The sequence below is a fragment of the Falco naumanni genome, chromosome 4 (assembly GCF_017639655.2).
Source record: "Falco naumanni isolate bFalNau1 chromosome 4, bFalNau1.pat, whole genome shotgun sequence".
In the NCBI taxonomy this organism is placed as follows: Eukaryota; Metazoa; Chordata; class Aves; order Falconiformes; family Falconidae; genus Falco; species Falco naumanni.
In genome coordinates, this window is record NC_054057.1 from 84,303,257 (window position 1) to 84,316,895 (window position 13,639).

The window sequence follows — 13,639 nt, forward strand, 5'->3', positions numbered from 1 at the left end:
TCCAGCACAAAGGACTAAAGCCACAGGATAAGAAAATACTCCAAAAAGAAGCTTTTATCAAAAAATACCCCAGCTTTCACCTGCCGACAGAACAGCTACAAAACCAACTCTTGTTCACATAACTCATCTAACTATCCTCTACCCCAAACATGGGAATGGCGAAGACCAAGGCTGAAAACAACAACTATAAAGCCCAGAAGCCGGCGAGCTGTTGTTAAGAGCTGGTTGGTGGCGTGCCTATCTCCATATCTAGAGAGATTCAATGCGTTCATTCTGGGAGGTCAAGAGAAACTAAATATAGTAGTAGGCTACCAGCAAACACCCAAACTGGCACGGCTTCCAGCTACCTGAAAGAGCCATCCCTCTCCGCAGGCCATCCGACAGCTGCAATCCTTTCCCTTCTTTGGGGAGAAGATGTCATAGGGAGGTGCTTTCAGGTTTTACTTACATGGGTAATTGCATACACAAACTTTAGGACCGAGGTAATGCAATAACACTACCGATACTCCTCTCTTGCCCCACTCAGGGGGATCATCTGGCTCTTTCCGAATGTTTTTTTTAAGCCTGACATCTGTTTGCAAATAGGAGGCAGCATCCTAGCTTCACGTGCCAGGAGCCAAGGCATCTTAGAGCAACTACCTCTTAGCAGAGCAGAGACATCATCCAAGAGCATCTGTTTTGTTTTAACCTTTGCCCTTTAAGGAGGGCCCAGAAAGGAAAAAAATCCCAAACCCCTTCTAGCTGCAGACTGGCTTTGTTGGTATGCATGAGGCTGGATATTGTGGCAAAGCTTTTCAATACAGAAAAAGCCTTGGGGAGGGATGCTCACCTCCCTGCTTCTGAATGGCATCTCTGCCACTAACAGTCCACAGATACAGTGTTTTAAGCAGCAACCCTGAAGACAGCCTCCAATTTCAACCCAGCTTGAAGATTTAGCTTAAAGGCATGCATGCACCCAACACAAAAAATGAGGTCAAAGAAGCTTCTTTTGAAAAATAAATAGAGCAATACAGCATTTTTTCAGATTAGCTTCACAGAGGATAAATCACTGCACAAATACAACCACCTTATCTTGCTGGCAAATGGTATGTTACAATGTCCAGCTTTACAGGAAACTGTTGGTTTGGAGAGTAACTCTTCATTGTCTAGAAAAATGCTGTTCTTTACTTTTTACAAGATTTGGTTGTTTTTTTTTCAAAAAACCCCACATACAATCTTTAAGCAGTACCAAGCCTGCTTTGCCTCCTGCTTCTTGATGCTTTCCTAGATGCCTCAGAACTTCCTAGCAACCTCGCTGCAGGAATATGATCCATCTCCTTTTACCAGGAGGACAACTTGTTTGAAACAAGATCCCAGCTGGCCTCCTGCCATTCCCCAAATCAGTGGGATGCAGTAACTGCGGGACCCCACAAACGCGATGGGGACGGCGGTGAAGCAGGCAGGGCTTTCCCAGCGCACAGAGGTAAAGCTTTCCTGCAACCCTCTGTTTTCTGCCTCTGTTTGTCCCTTCTAGAGTCAAAGACTAAGAGCACCCGGCGAGAAAAGCAGCCACCGAACAGCTAACGGGTGGTTACAGAAACATCGCTGGCTGCGGGATCCAGCAGCAGCTCTGCCTGTTTGGTATTTTGGCACTGATTTATGACAAGTGTACTCGCGTTTCCATTAGCCGTGGCTTTCTCTGTTGACCCCTCAGCTCAGAGAGACAGACTCGGCATTAAACTCCCATCAGCTTTCAGTACCACTGACCTCATCCCCAAAACTCGCAGCAATGCTTTACATCAGACAGGGCCGACGCATTCCATTAATGCTCCCCCGACTCAGGGAGACATCTGCTCTGTTTACACTGGTAGCAGTATGGAGACCACTTAAGCATCACCTCTGCTCCCCGAGCCCACAGTGGGAGGAGCAGCCACACATGGGCCAGGCCCTGGACCTCCTGGCCCCCAGCACGGCGACCTGGCCATTATTTATTCGACAGGGCAGAGGTTGCTTAAACCATCAAGGCGCAGGAGAGGTGTTACACGGTAGCAAAGAAGGTGGTTTCCTTCAGGCTAGAAGTGCAAGCTTGAGGGAGGTATCTGTGCTGACTCCAGCTGAAGATGAGCAGGCTGATTGGAAATAATGAAGGATTAAAGCATGACAGAAACTCATGATTTTTTTTTTAACCCCAATGGTTTTACAGATTCATCTGGATACAGCTCATTAATGCAGGTTAGAGGTCACACGTGGAGGGCACCTCTCTCTGTGCCACCTCTCCAAACGCACATCACTGGGGTGCTGGGTGCCCAGCCCACCCTTGCACCCCTCCGGCCCCACGGCCAGGGCAGGGGTACCCGCAGGACGGGTTTTCCTACAGCAATGGGAAAAGACCAGATACCCTCCTGAAAGCAAAGCACACTTCATCCAAACTAACACCCCCCAGCCCCCCGAATGCACCCCAGGCACCACCTTACCCAGCACAGCTTACCGGCAGCTGCCAGCATCTTACTGAGAAAGCCAGACAGCTTCGAAATACCTGTTCACATAGGGGATGCTTATGTATCTATACCACAAGCCAGACAGATACAGCAAGGCTCCACCAGATCAAGGGGATGCTCCTCCATATTTTCCCAAGGATTTCTGACAGCTAAGACCTCCAAAAGGCAAAACACTAAACCACTTGTTGCTCCTACTGTCCCAATGTTAGATATGCACTAGATTAACCCGTGATGTCTTCTGTTGCTGCTGGAAGCTTTCTTTTCTATTAACCATCTAGTCCAGGCTGTAATTGCTAACAAGCCCGTAAGGACACATAAAAACATACAGTGGCCTTGGGATATCTGACAGCATCTGCCACAAACAGAGACAGAGTGTAACACATGCGGGGCATCCAGCAGCGGTTGTTTTTATCGTAATGAAGTCAGGAACGTGATCAGCTGTTTCCATCACTGTTTTGCTGATACATGGATTTGCTGCATTTTAGATTTTTGCCCTTCTACAGAGCTTTGCAAAGCTTGGATTATGAACTGCACAACCGTTAACAGGAGAGGAACACAAGACGACCTTGATTCTCACAGATGTCTTAGGCACTAAAACCACTATTCAGATGCCCCTGCAAACAAGCAGGAAATCCACGCTCAAAACACCTGTTTTTTATTTTGGTCGTGTCCCCCCCCCCCCCGCCCCCCAAACCTGCATGCTAATGAAGGCTGGTTTGATTTGGGCTGTGGCATGCAAGTCAGCTAACCCCACTGAGCCTGACTGTGATGATGGGTATTGGGGTGGGAGAACAAAAACCGCAACGCTCCCTTTTTTTTGCACCTCACTCCTGGTATCCAAGGTGTCGGCAGCCCACAGCTTTGCCAATTCCACTGCAAAGCTAAGACAGCGACTTTAAGAAAGCATTTTTATCTAATTGTCTTTCAACTAAAGAGATAAAAAAACCCAAATCAGTAGAAGAGGAAGAAGCTGGCACTGAATGAGACAATTCAAATTGTCCCTTTTCAGTTCCTTAATTCACATGTTAGGGGATAACCACAGCTGGGAATTTCAATCTCTGGTGCAATTACAGAAAATTAAATTCAGGGAATGAGGCCTTATGCACTCAAAGCTTCATTAACCCTGTCGCCTTTTAATTAAATACGTGCACATGAAAATTTTGGACAGAGAAAGTATTTGCCTTACCGACAATGCGCGGTTTTAATGGCAAATCAGTACTTGCCTTTTAAAAAGAAAAAGAATACCGAGGTCATAAACTCCAGACCTTTCCACCTCCACCACGGCTTTATTAAATATGTGGTAGAAATTATTGCCTATCATCAGGTCCCGCTTCACAAGAACGCCCGCTCTCCCTCAAACGCCCTAAACCGCACCAGCAAAGCTCTGCTTTGGGCTCACTTCAAGATAACAGGCGGCCCCACCGACACCATGGATAAAACACGAGCCAGGATTTAAGAGCCCTACACTTTTGATCAGTTAGAGAAATAAAGTTGGCTAGATACAGCAGGACAGATTTTTTTTAGCTCGCGGAGAAGAGATTAGAGTAGCCAGTCTCTCTTTGAAATACTGTTCATCCTTACAAAAGGCTCAGGCAGGCGCCAAAGGCACTGTGTGACGAGGACAGTTTAAAGGATAATCTTTGAAAGGGGATATTGTCAAGTCTGCCCAGCCTAAATATCCAGCTCGCTTTGTGCGAGTTACCACCTGACTTGCGAGGGAGTCACGCTGCTCATGCGCTGGCCTCCCAGCTTTGTCGAGAATATCAATGAAGCACGCTACTAGTGCCCCTGGATGCACGACCGCCTAGCAGGGACCGAGCACAAATTGCTTTGCTGCTCCCCCATATTCATCCAAAAGCAGTGTCACCCAACTGATGCACGCACAGGTGGTCACACATACTGGGACCAGCAACACAGAAAGGGAAGAAACACACAGGCCCTTCCCCCGTCTCCAGGAGACTTCTAAGGCATCTGCCACCTTGAGCCAGCCATATCACCCAGACGTGCTCTCATCCCCTCATGACTAGCAGGCAAATTTATACCTCTGGGAGAGATCAGACTTCAGTTTGTCTTTCTTTTAAGCATCTCCTCAGGAGATGGACTTCAGTCTTTTCCCAGCACACGCCGATCAATTTTGTATTTGTGTTTTATTGCTGATCTATGTATTTTAGCTGGTTTTACTATTTCAAAGAAGACAGCATGCATTTAAAGAGATTACTTTCTCTGCTGCTTATCATAAGAGTTGATTCATTTTACAGTAAGTGACACTTCTCACACTTGCCCCTCTCTCAAGGAGCAAGTTAACGTGCCAGCACAAGTGTTCACGCAAGGCCTCCGAGGGATGCCAGATTCCCAGGCGGGTGCTCTGCCCGAGCGAGTGATGAGGCACAGCTCCATTAACCAGACGCAGGCAATTCCTTATGCTTACAGCACCCAGTATTCACAGGTTAATTACTGCATCTCCAAATAACGTTCTTGTTCTGGTTTCATAGCAGACGTATTCTCTTACACAGAGCACAGAGCTGTTTGCTGCTACAGGATGCCCTTGGTACTACCAAGGACAATCTGAAGGCATCGAGTGTGACAGGCTCTCGCTGAATGCAAAAATAAACGCAGCCACTTATGCCTCCTCAGCCTTAGACACCAACAAGGGAAGGAGCTTCCTACTTCAGCACCAGCAAGGAAAAGCACACAAAATTTTGTGATGCTTGAAGTGCTACCAGCCAGAACGTAACATATCACTCTGTTCCTCTGCTCCTGGAAATTACAGGTCCGTTAACCTTTTTGTGTGTGAGATGGTCCTCCCATCCGCACGCAGCAACCAAGCGAGGAGGATGCACGTGGCGAACGTGCACAGGTATGCTACTGGGTGAAGGAGGCCATTTCCAACGCAAACCTGCTCATACAAAGAGTGTTGCTCCCCAGTTCTAGTGCTATCGTTTTATGATGACAACATTTCTGACCCAGTTTCTATCTTGCCCCTCATTCCTCTGCTACAAGTAGTAATTAGTAATGTCAGTGTTCTGGCTGAATTGCTACAGTCCCATTAATAATGCAAGAGTAGTAACAGAGAAAGAGCAGAAGAAAAGAGGCTTGAAGGTTAAAAGCAATAAGAATGCATTTTGGGGGGCACTGGAAGGGGAAGGAGGAGTAGGAGTACGAAATGCTGGCCTACTGAGATTATAAACCATACACTTCAAAACATATCGTTCCTTTCAGGTGGAAGTGGTGGGTGAGTCAGTCATGGCTAATTAGAAGATAATATGCAAATAAGAATGACACACAGAAGTGATTTTTCCTAAATAAGAAGAAAACTTCTGTTTCACCTTCCCTTTCCCTTTCTAAACTTGCTGCCTCACCACTTCGTGTTCCCATGTCTCCGTTAGTCATGTTTCAGAGGTCAACGGTGACCTGGCATCCAGCACACGACTCGCACCCAAGTTTCCTCCCTCCAGAGGAAATTCTGCAGTGCCCAGCCTGTCCCTGCCCACCTACAGCCAAACCGTCACCACCAGGAACCAGCTGTTCCTGCTGCACCTTAACCTCGGGCACTGCTGAAGCTGTTTACGACATGTATTCCGAACCTAAAATAGTACTGGATTGGAGTAGATAGCCCAGCACCTCCCTATGCTTCCAAGGCCAAGGAGTCGTCTCCAGCACCACCAGCAGCTCCCTCAACAGCAACAGCTCCACCACCACGTAGGGCACATGAACCTCCCGACCACACTGGATAAAGCTGCTGCAACTGCATCCTCAAGGGCATCACCTGGAAACTTTTTTGTTTGTTTCTTTCTTTCCCTGCTAAGCCCAGCATAGAAATAAAAGTAATAAAGGAGACAACAGGCTTGGTGTTGATTCCTCACCTGTTCGTAGGGCTGAATGAAAACTCACATCAGCAGGGGAAAGGCTGAGCTATCCCCTGCACGCCAGGAAGGCAGCTGGTTTGGGATGGACTCTGGTCCAACACCAAAAAGCAGGCATCTGCTAAAGGGATTGGTGGTCTCTAGTTTTCTTGAGGATTTGTAAGACACGCGAGTTAACTTCTAAAGGCCTGTTAGCAGAGCTGACCAGCCACACAATTCTCCCAGTGTTTGGCATTTACAGCTTCCTACATTGGTGCCAGGCCTCTTGTTAGTGATGATGTACGAACCAAAACAAAACGCGTGCTCTTTCCATTAGCTGGAATCACACACGTCTCTCCCTCCTGCAACACAGATTCCAAAACATCAGCTTATCAGTGTTATTTAACTACAGCATAGCTCACTGTCACTTAAAAGAACTATTCCAATATCCTCCTCCAGCACGGAAGGGCTCAGGTGGCCACCTAGAAGGGATAAAAAGCCAGTAGGCCCATTGAGGTGAGCTCACAAGAGTGGCAAAGGAGGAAGAAAAAAAAACCCACCAAAAAAACCCACCACTGGAAAGATTAGCTTCAGAACTGCATCGCTTTTTCAAAGAGACCTTTCAAGTATCACTTCCTCTGTGGAGAGGAAGCGAGAGGAGCTGGAGGTTCTCCGATACAGCTTCCCCTCCAGGACGATATAAAAGGATGAGTGTTTTTAAAAAGAAAAAAAAACACCACACCCCCAGAAAAAAGGAAAGCAGGCCAGCCCTGAGCACGCTGTGACCAAATTAGGAAACAAACTCTACTGACAGCCTTCAAAACGGCCATCGTCTGCAACAGCCTTGTGTTAGCTCAGGAAGTCTGATGACTGTGTCATCTGCCGAAATCTGTTTATGTGCAAACAGAAAGGAGAAGCAAAGCACCTCCTCGCACTGCACATGCCAGGTTAGGCCATCTCAGCGGAGACAGTCACCAGCTGCCCTGACACAATGCTATTGCAAACCTCCAGCGCTGACTCACCCCCCTCCAAAGACAGCTCTGCCCTGGGAGCGCTCAGGTACAGCGAGAGGAGGTGCACGCAGAGGGTCGGGGGTTTTTAAGTGCATTTTTAAAGTGGTTAGCTGTGGCAGATGAAGCTGAGGTTAGAGATCAGTGATTACTACAACAGGAATGTGAGGGGGAGGAAAGAGAGGGAAGATGTAGCTTCTTGAGTAAGGTCAGAACAATGTTTTTTATTTGCCTTGGGAACAACCTTTTTCCAGCCTCTCCAGCCTCCATTTCCACTGCAGCAGCAAAATGATAACCCTGCTCCGATACTCTGCAAATACAAGTAGCACTGGGCAGAGTTTTTAACCTTAAACTCGCCCCTGCTGCCGCAGAGGGTACCTGTACCCGTGGCAGGAGCACACCAGGGCTGTTGTGAGGACAGCCGGGTGACAGAGGCCAAGTTACTTGTTTTATTTGTATTTTAAACCGTGATCTGAGCACTCTGGTCCATACAGAGATTTAGGGGTTTCTCCCTGATGTTAAGATGATCACGTTGCATTACTCCCTCTCTTGTTCCCAGCTGAAATGGAAGAAGACCTCTCCTCCCCTTCTCCTTCCAGGGGACCTAGGAGGAAAAGGCAAAGCTGACAGCTCATCTCAGCCCCTGCTCCACCCTCAGCACAACTGCAGCCTGCAGGGTCCTTCCAGCCCCAGCAGTCTGGCTACAGGACCACTCCGGTAACTTGCCACATTCAGGGCAGCTGAGGACCTTCCACACCTCAGCACCACGTGCCCAGGGGTGCTCTTCTCCAACCCCTCATGGAACCCATCAGCTTATCTCCAAAGCCACCGGCATCACACACCTGCACTGACCACCACAGGCTCATAGCTGCTCTCAGTGGCTCCTTCACCTAAATGGTTGCAGGCTGTGCCCAGGGAGAGAAGGCGAGACAAGACTGCTGAGGCTGAACTTTCCGTCTCCACATGAAGTTGTGTTCAGCTTATTACCTCTAGACCTTTCCTCGGCAAAGGACAAAGCTACGAAGGAAAGAGAGCATTGCTACCTCTTACCGACCTGACAAAGAGGTATTCACCGGTCAGTAAACAGCGGGAGAATTGCCTTTTCACTGAATGGATATTGCTATATAAGGCAGAAAGCAAGCACAGGAGTAAGCTTTATTGCTTGAAATTGCACTGACTTACACAGTCTATTTTTAAAGGGACTAGTTTGAGTTCTTGCTTTCAGCAACTTGCTTTTTTTTTTTTAATTCTCTAAGAGACAGATACCCCATTTAAACTGACCTCTTTCCTCAGGTCCATTTCCAGGCTGGGCTTCACCCCCTCCTCCTCTGTCAGACTCATTTATCAAGTGAAGCATTTCCACATACCACTGCATAAATAGACTTGACCTTGTAAAAGCAGCAGCACCTGAGCTCCCACTAATGGAGTCTCTCCACCCCAGCATAGCAATTAACCCAGCCTACTCCTACCCTCTTTCCAGGTGAGGTATTTGCAGAGCTCCTACACCCCCTCCCTACGTGTCCCAAGGAAGGGTGGCAGCTATGTAGACAAGGCAAGGCGTGATGTTGGGCTGATCGTCATGGAAAGGGGCCTTCAGGAGCAAGCAACTGCTGGCACTGCTCAAGTCTCAGATCTGCTCCCAGCCCAGACCAAGGATACCCCAAAAAGCAAACTACGGGAGTACCTGCAGGGACAGCAACTCACTCCTGGTCCCCGGCTTTCCTAGGTGCTCCCTCTCAGCCAGGAAGCAAGCTGTGGGCATGCACCATCCACCTTCCAGGGAAGCAAGGAGAGCCCCTGGCACGTGGCTCTCCCTTGTTCCCCTTGCAGCCCCCACAAATGAGAAGTAGCTTGCCCAGCATAAAGCTGGGGATGAGAAAATCTCCCGACTCTCAGCACTCCCTGTACAACCTTGACCCTACACACCTCAGCGGGACAGCCCACGTGGTTCAGCACACGCGTACTCTTCCTACATAGGACTGCACTTTCAAGGCTTTGCTGTACCAGGAGCACTCTCCTGTTATCTATCTTTTTTTTAGGACTCAGCCGTAAGATCTACTGAGGTTATCTGCCGCCTACAATCACCTCAACCCCACCTTCGGCCTTGGTCCCTCCCTTGTGCCCATCCCTTCAAGAACAGATAGGGAAATCGCTGGCACTCCTGCTGCAGCACCGCCGGCGCTGCTGTCGATAGCATCGCCGCTCGCCCTGCCTGCGGCACACAGCACCGCCGCTGCAGAAGAGTTTCAATGTCCTTTTATGGAAGAAAAATGAAAATCGCCTGCCCAGCCGTGGAGGGCCTCAGAGCCGAGATGACAGACGGAAACTTGCCATTTGTTGTGGTTTTGGCAGTAATAAAGCGGAGCGTGTTCCCATGCGCACCGCTCATTTAAAAAGGGTGCAGTGAAGGCACTGAGCTGGAGTAGAAATCTGACAGCTCCAGAGCAGGAGGTTTTGGGGATGCAGTGCTGAGGAGGAAGATGGCAGAGTCATGAAAAGAGGGCTTAGACCATTCTGCTGGCCTGGACAAGTGGGAGACAGGCCTCTGGATCAAAGTAGGCATGGGTGTTCCATTCCCACCCCCCCCACCCAGTAAGACACATAGCCAGGTCCTCCACATAGCATTTCCCTTCATTCCTCATCCCAACAAATTTTGCTAAACTGCATGCACACAGACATAGGAGGATGGGAAGTCAAATGCAGGAATTGGGCCTCGAGGTCATTGCCACCAGAAAGTGACAGGGGTCTGCCACAGGGGAGTGCCACCTTCGGCTCTGCTCTCCACTAAAGCTGTTACTTAGAGCTTAGTCCCACAATCAAATCCAAATGAACAGGCTCAAGGAAAAGCATACAGAGAACAGCAACAAGAACGGCCAAACAGAGAATGAGACAGGGTCACGGGACCTGCAAAATGTTTGCGCTGCTGTCAGGAAGCTAGATGAGACAGCAGACTTCAACAGCTGGGAAAACATGTTGCAAAACAAGGAGAATTAAGTAATTCTCCATACGCACATCCTATTCTGAGGCATTTTGGACAAGCTCAATTTCTCCAATGAGAACAATTTTATTCCCCGCCCCCCCAAGTTGCACATGCACCCTGCTAGTGACAAATCTTGATATAGTTTAAGCCTAAAACCACAGCGCATCTGGAATCAGGCAGGGCGGCTCCGGGCAGCAATGGGCCAGCCTCTAGCACAGAAGTAATGGGCCCTGTGGTATGTGTTGGATGACATCCCTGCAAGGCTATGTCATCCTGAACACATCCCCTGCTGCTGGGTACTTGGTTACACAAACGTTTCCCCTTGCACCCTATAAAACGGTTGTAACTGGATCATAGGTGGCTGGGGCTGCTTCGTTACCCGCCTCTGAATGCCCCATTACCGCACCAGGTACACAGATCACAGGCACTGCAGCATGCCCCTTAGCTCCTTCTGTAGCTTTAAGTCTCGTTAATCACGCAACAATTTCTTTCAAAGCCACTCATGTCCAAGTTACTGCACTGCACTGTACAACGTGACTTCGGCTTATTAACACGGGTTGCGGACGCAGTGCTGGCACCCTGCTAAGAGAAGCCATGTTCAGACACAGCTTGCTAGGGTGAGCTCTGTCCAAGCTTAAAAGCAGGTTAAGGTGAAGGTTAGAAGCAGCTGGGTGTACCTGTTTCTAGCCAGCACCCTGAAATCAATCCTGAGACATTCCAGCAGCTTAAAAAGAAGTCCCCTAAAATACCAAGTCTTAGTCCTGCAAATTAAAAGTACATGGAAGGATTGCTGCAGCCAGACAGCCTAACCTGGAGACTAAAAAGTAAAAGAACGGGGGTTTTATCCATCTGACACAGGCACACCAGTGCTCACTTTTCCAGTGTGGCAGTTCAGATGCCCAGCAGGCAAACCCAGTCCCAGCCCATTAACAGGATGCACTAATGAGCCAGGAACAAGAGTGACAACTGCCCGGTCTGAGGGCAATGCAATTTAGCATCACGCAGCCATACGCCATCACCTCTTCACATCCAGCCAGCACCGAAGCAGACACCGACTCGGTGCAATAAAGTAACAAAACCCCTCTGCTATGCAAAGGGGTTTTAAAGAAAAGTCTTGGAAAATGCAAGTCCCTGCAATGTGGCCTGGCTATGAAATGAGCGTCGAGGGCTTTGAGCTCTCCGGCACGGAGGGACAGTGCTGCTCCGTGCATGCCTTATTTCCATGGCAACAGCTGCTTTCACCTCCCCATCTCTTCGCTGGCTGAAAGCCCTGCAGTGCTTTGTGCTGAGACTGCAAAGAGGGGAAACTATCTCCTTCACCCGCAACACGGCACCAGGGATAGCAGCAAGCAGCCCAGGAACAAAAGCCTTGTCTTCACCAACAATACAGGGTCTGGGGAGGAGGGAGGCTGAGCAGAAAGGACAGACTTCCTTTTCTGGTGGCAAACAGCACTTCCCTCAACATGACAAAGTGCACGCTCACTCCCAGTGCTGCACAAGTCAACAAGCAACACGTGCCTTTCCTAATTTTACCAGAATCGCCAGCTTTGGTTTGCTGTCAGAGCACTGGGAGGAGAAACACATCATTAAGAGACCAGAAATTTGAGTGCTGCTTCCGTGCAGGGATCCCTCCGCAGAATAAGATGGAGGTTGACCAAGCATGCTGGCAAACCCTCCTGTCACCAGCAAGCTGGCTCCACACGTAGTCAGCAACCTGTTAGAGAGCAAAACCTCAAAACTCAGCCAGGTCTGAGCGAAAGCTGCCTCTCCCCCAGCACCAGCTCAGACTGCACACACACACGAGAGCACATCCGTAGGGTGGCTTGGGCAACACTTTTCCCTGGTTAATTAAGCTTCTCCACCACCCTGCAGTCTGTGATATTAAGATTCAAGCCCTGGCCACCTAACTAGGAGCCAAACTTCACGCCACACAGCTGGAGCCACAGTGGCCCTGGCAGATGGTGCAGGCTCATCTGCATGCTCTCCGTGCAGCTGTTCAGTCACAGAAGGCGACTGGCAGCTCTGCCTGTTGCTCAGGTTACAATTAGCCACATTTTGGTTCCTGCAAGGTGCAAATAACTGGAACTACAGGTGAGATGCATAAACAGTGACCTGGGTATGTCTAGAGCTCTTACTGAGCTCAGCACACGTATATACAGCCAAAATGAAGGCTTCTAGCTAGTTCCCATCACTTAGTTTACAATACATCCATAGCTGGCCCAAATACAAATGAACCTCTCTGCAAGATTTAAAGGAAAGCCTAAGAGTATCAAGATGAACTCTCAAAGCAAGACAAGGATCCAGGTGGCGGAGCACAGAAATACAACGGGTCCACCATCTGGTCCTCCTCTCCCCACTCTTGACAAGCCTTGAGGTTTCAGGAGAGGCACATTTTGACCTTTCGCTTTCCACACTTCCCCTTGTTTTAGGTTCAGCTGTGTAAGTGCAGTCCTTCCAACCCGAGAGGGACTCCTTCCAGGATCAGTCATCACCACTGCCGAGTCTGCCAGAGGCACTGCTAGCAAAGCCAGCGCATCCTCTCCAACCACCGTAGAGTTCCCTAGATTAGCCCTTTCCTCCCTAAGGGCAACAGTTTCCTGCAAGCAAGAGCATTAACTGGAATTCTTCATTCTGGAGAAAGACAAGATAGCAGGAATATGAAGAACCACTGCAGCTGATGCTGTGAGACAACACCACATCCTGCTATCTGAATTCCTCACTCTCAACTTCAAATCCCAAAGTCATTCAAGACTTCTAAGAAGAGCACAAAGCTACTCAGCAGATTTTCAGCTAATGAATCAACACAAGCTGTCCAGGAAACCAGAAATCCAGCCCACTGGAATGCTGTAACCCCAGGGAGGGGGGTACATGCAGTACACTAGGAAGGAAATGAAACAGCAAACCAGAAGGAAAGGAACGTTTCAGCACTGACCCCTCTTACCCCAGTTACTGTGCTGCATTACACATTTTAAGAAAAAAAAAGAGTTCAATTCATTTTGCACATTGAAGCGTTCATGTTCTTCAAGCCTGAATTTTGTTCCGTGGTGCCGACATATGTATGTTTTGAATACAACTCAGCTTTTGCAAAAACAGTAAGAAAAAAAATTTTCATTTAAACGTGAATCAACATTGCCACCTAGTGACTAGCAAACCTCCTCCTCGTGACACTTGGGCAATCCATCGGAATTGTATTTCCTTCCCAAATGCTAGCAAAACATATCTGGAAATTAAGAGATCAAAAATGGAATTGTGCATCTTTCATAAGCAGCTTTCCCCGCCCCAAGTTCAATTTTCACTACAGAATGCCAAGTTCACTGCTGGCAACTTCAA

At 48.6% G+C, this 13,639-nt stretch overlaps 1 protein-coding gene across 3 annotated transcripts in view; it reads right to left on the bottom strand.

The window, feature by feature from the left end:
• The window catches only part of RNF216 (ring finger protein 216), an 80,845-nt gene that overhangs the window by 35,926 nt on the left and 31,280 nt on the right, over window positions 1–13,639 (bottom strand). The gene's annotated exons all lie outside the window — the stretch shown is intronic.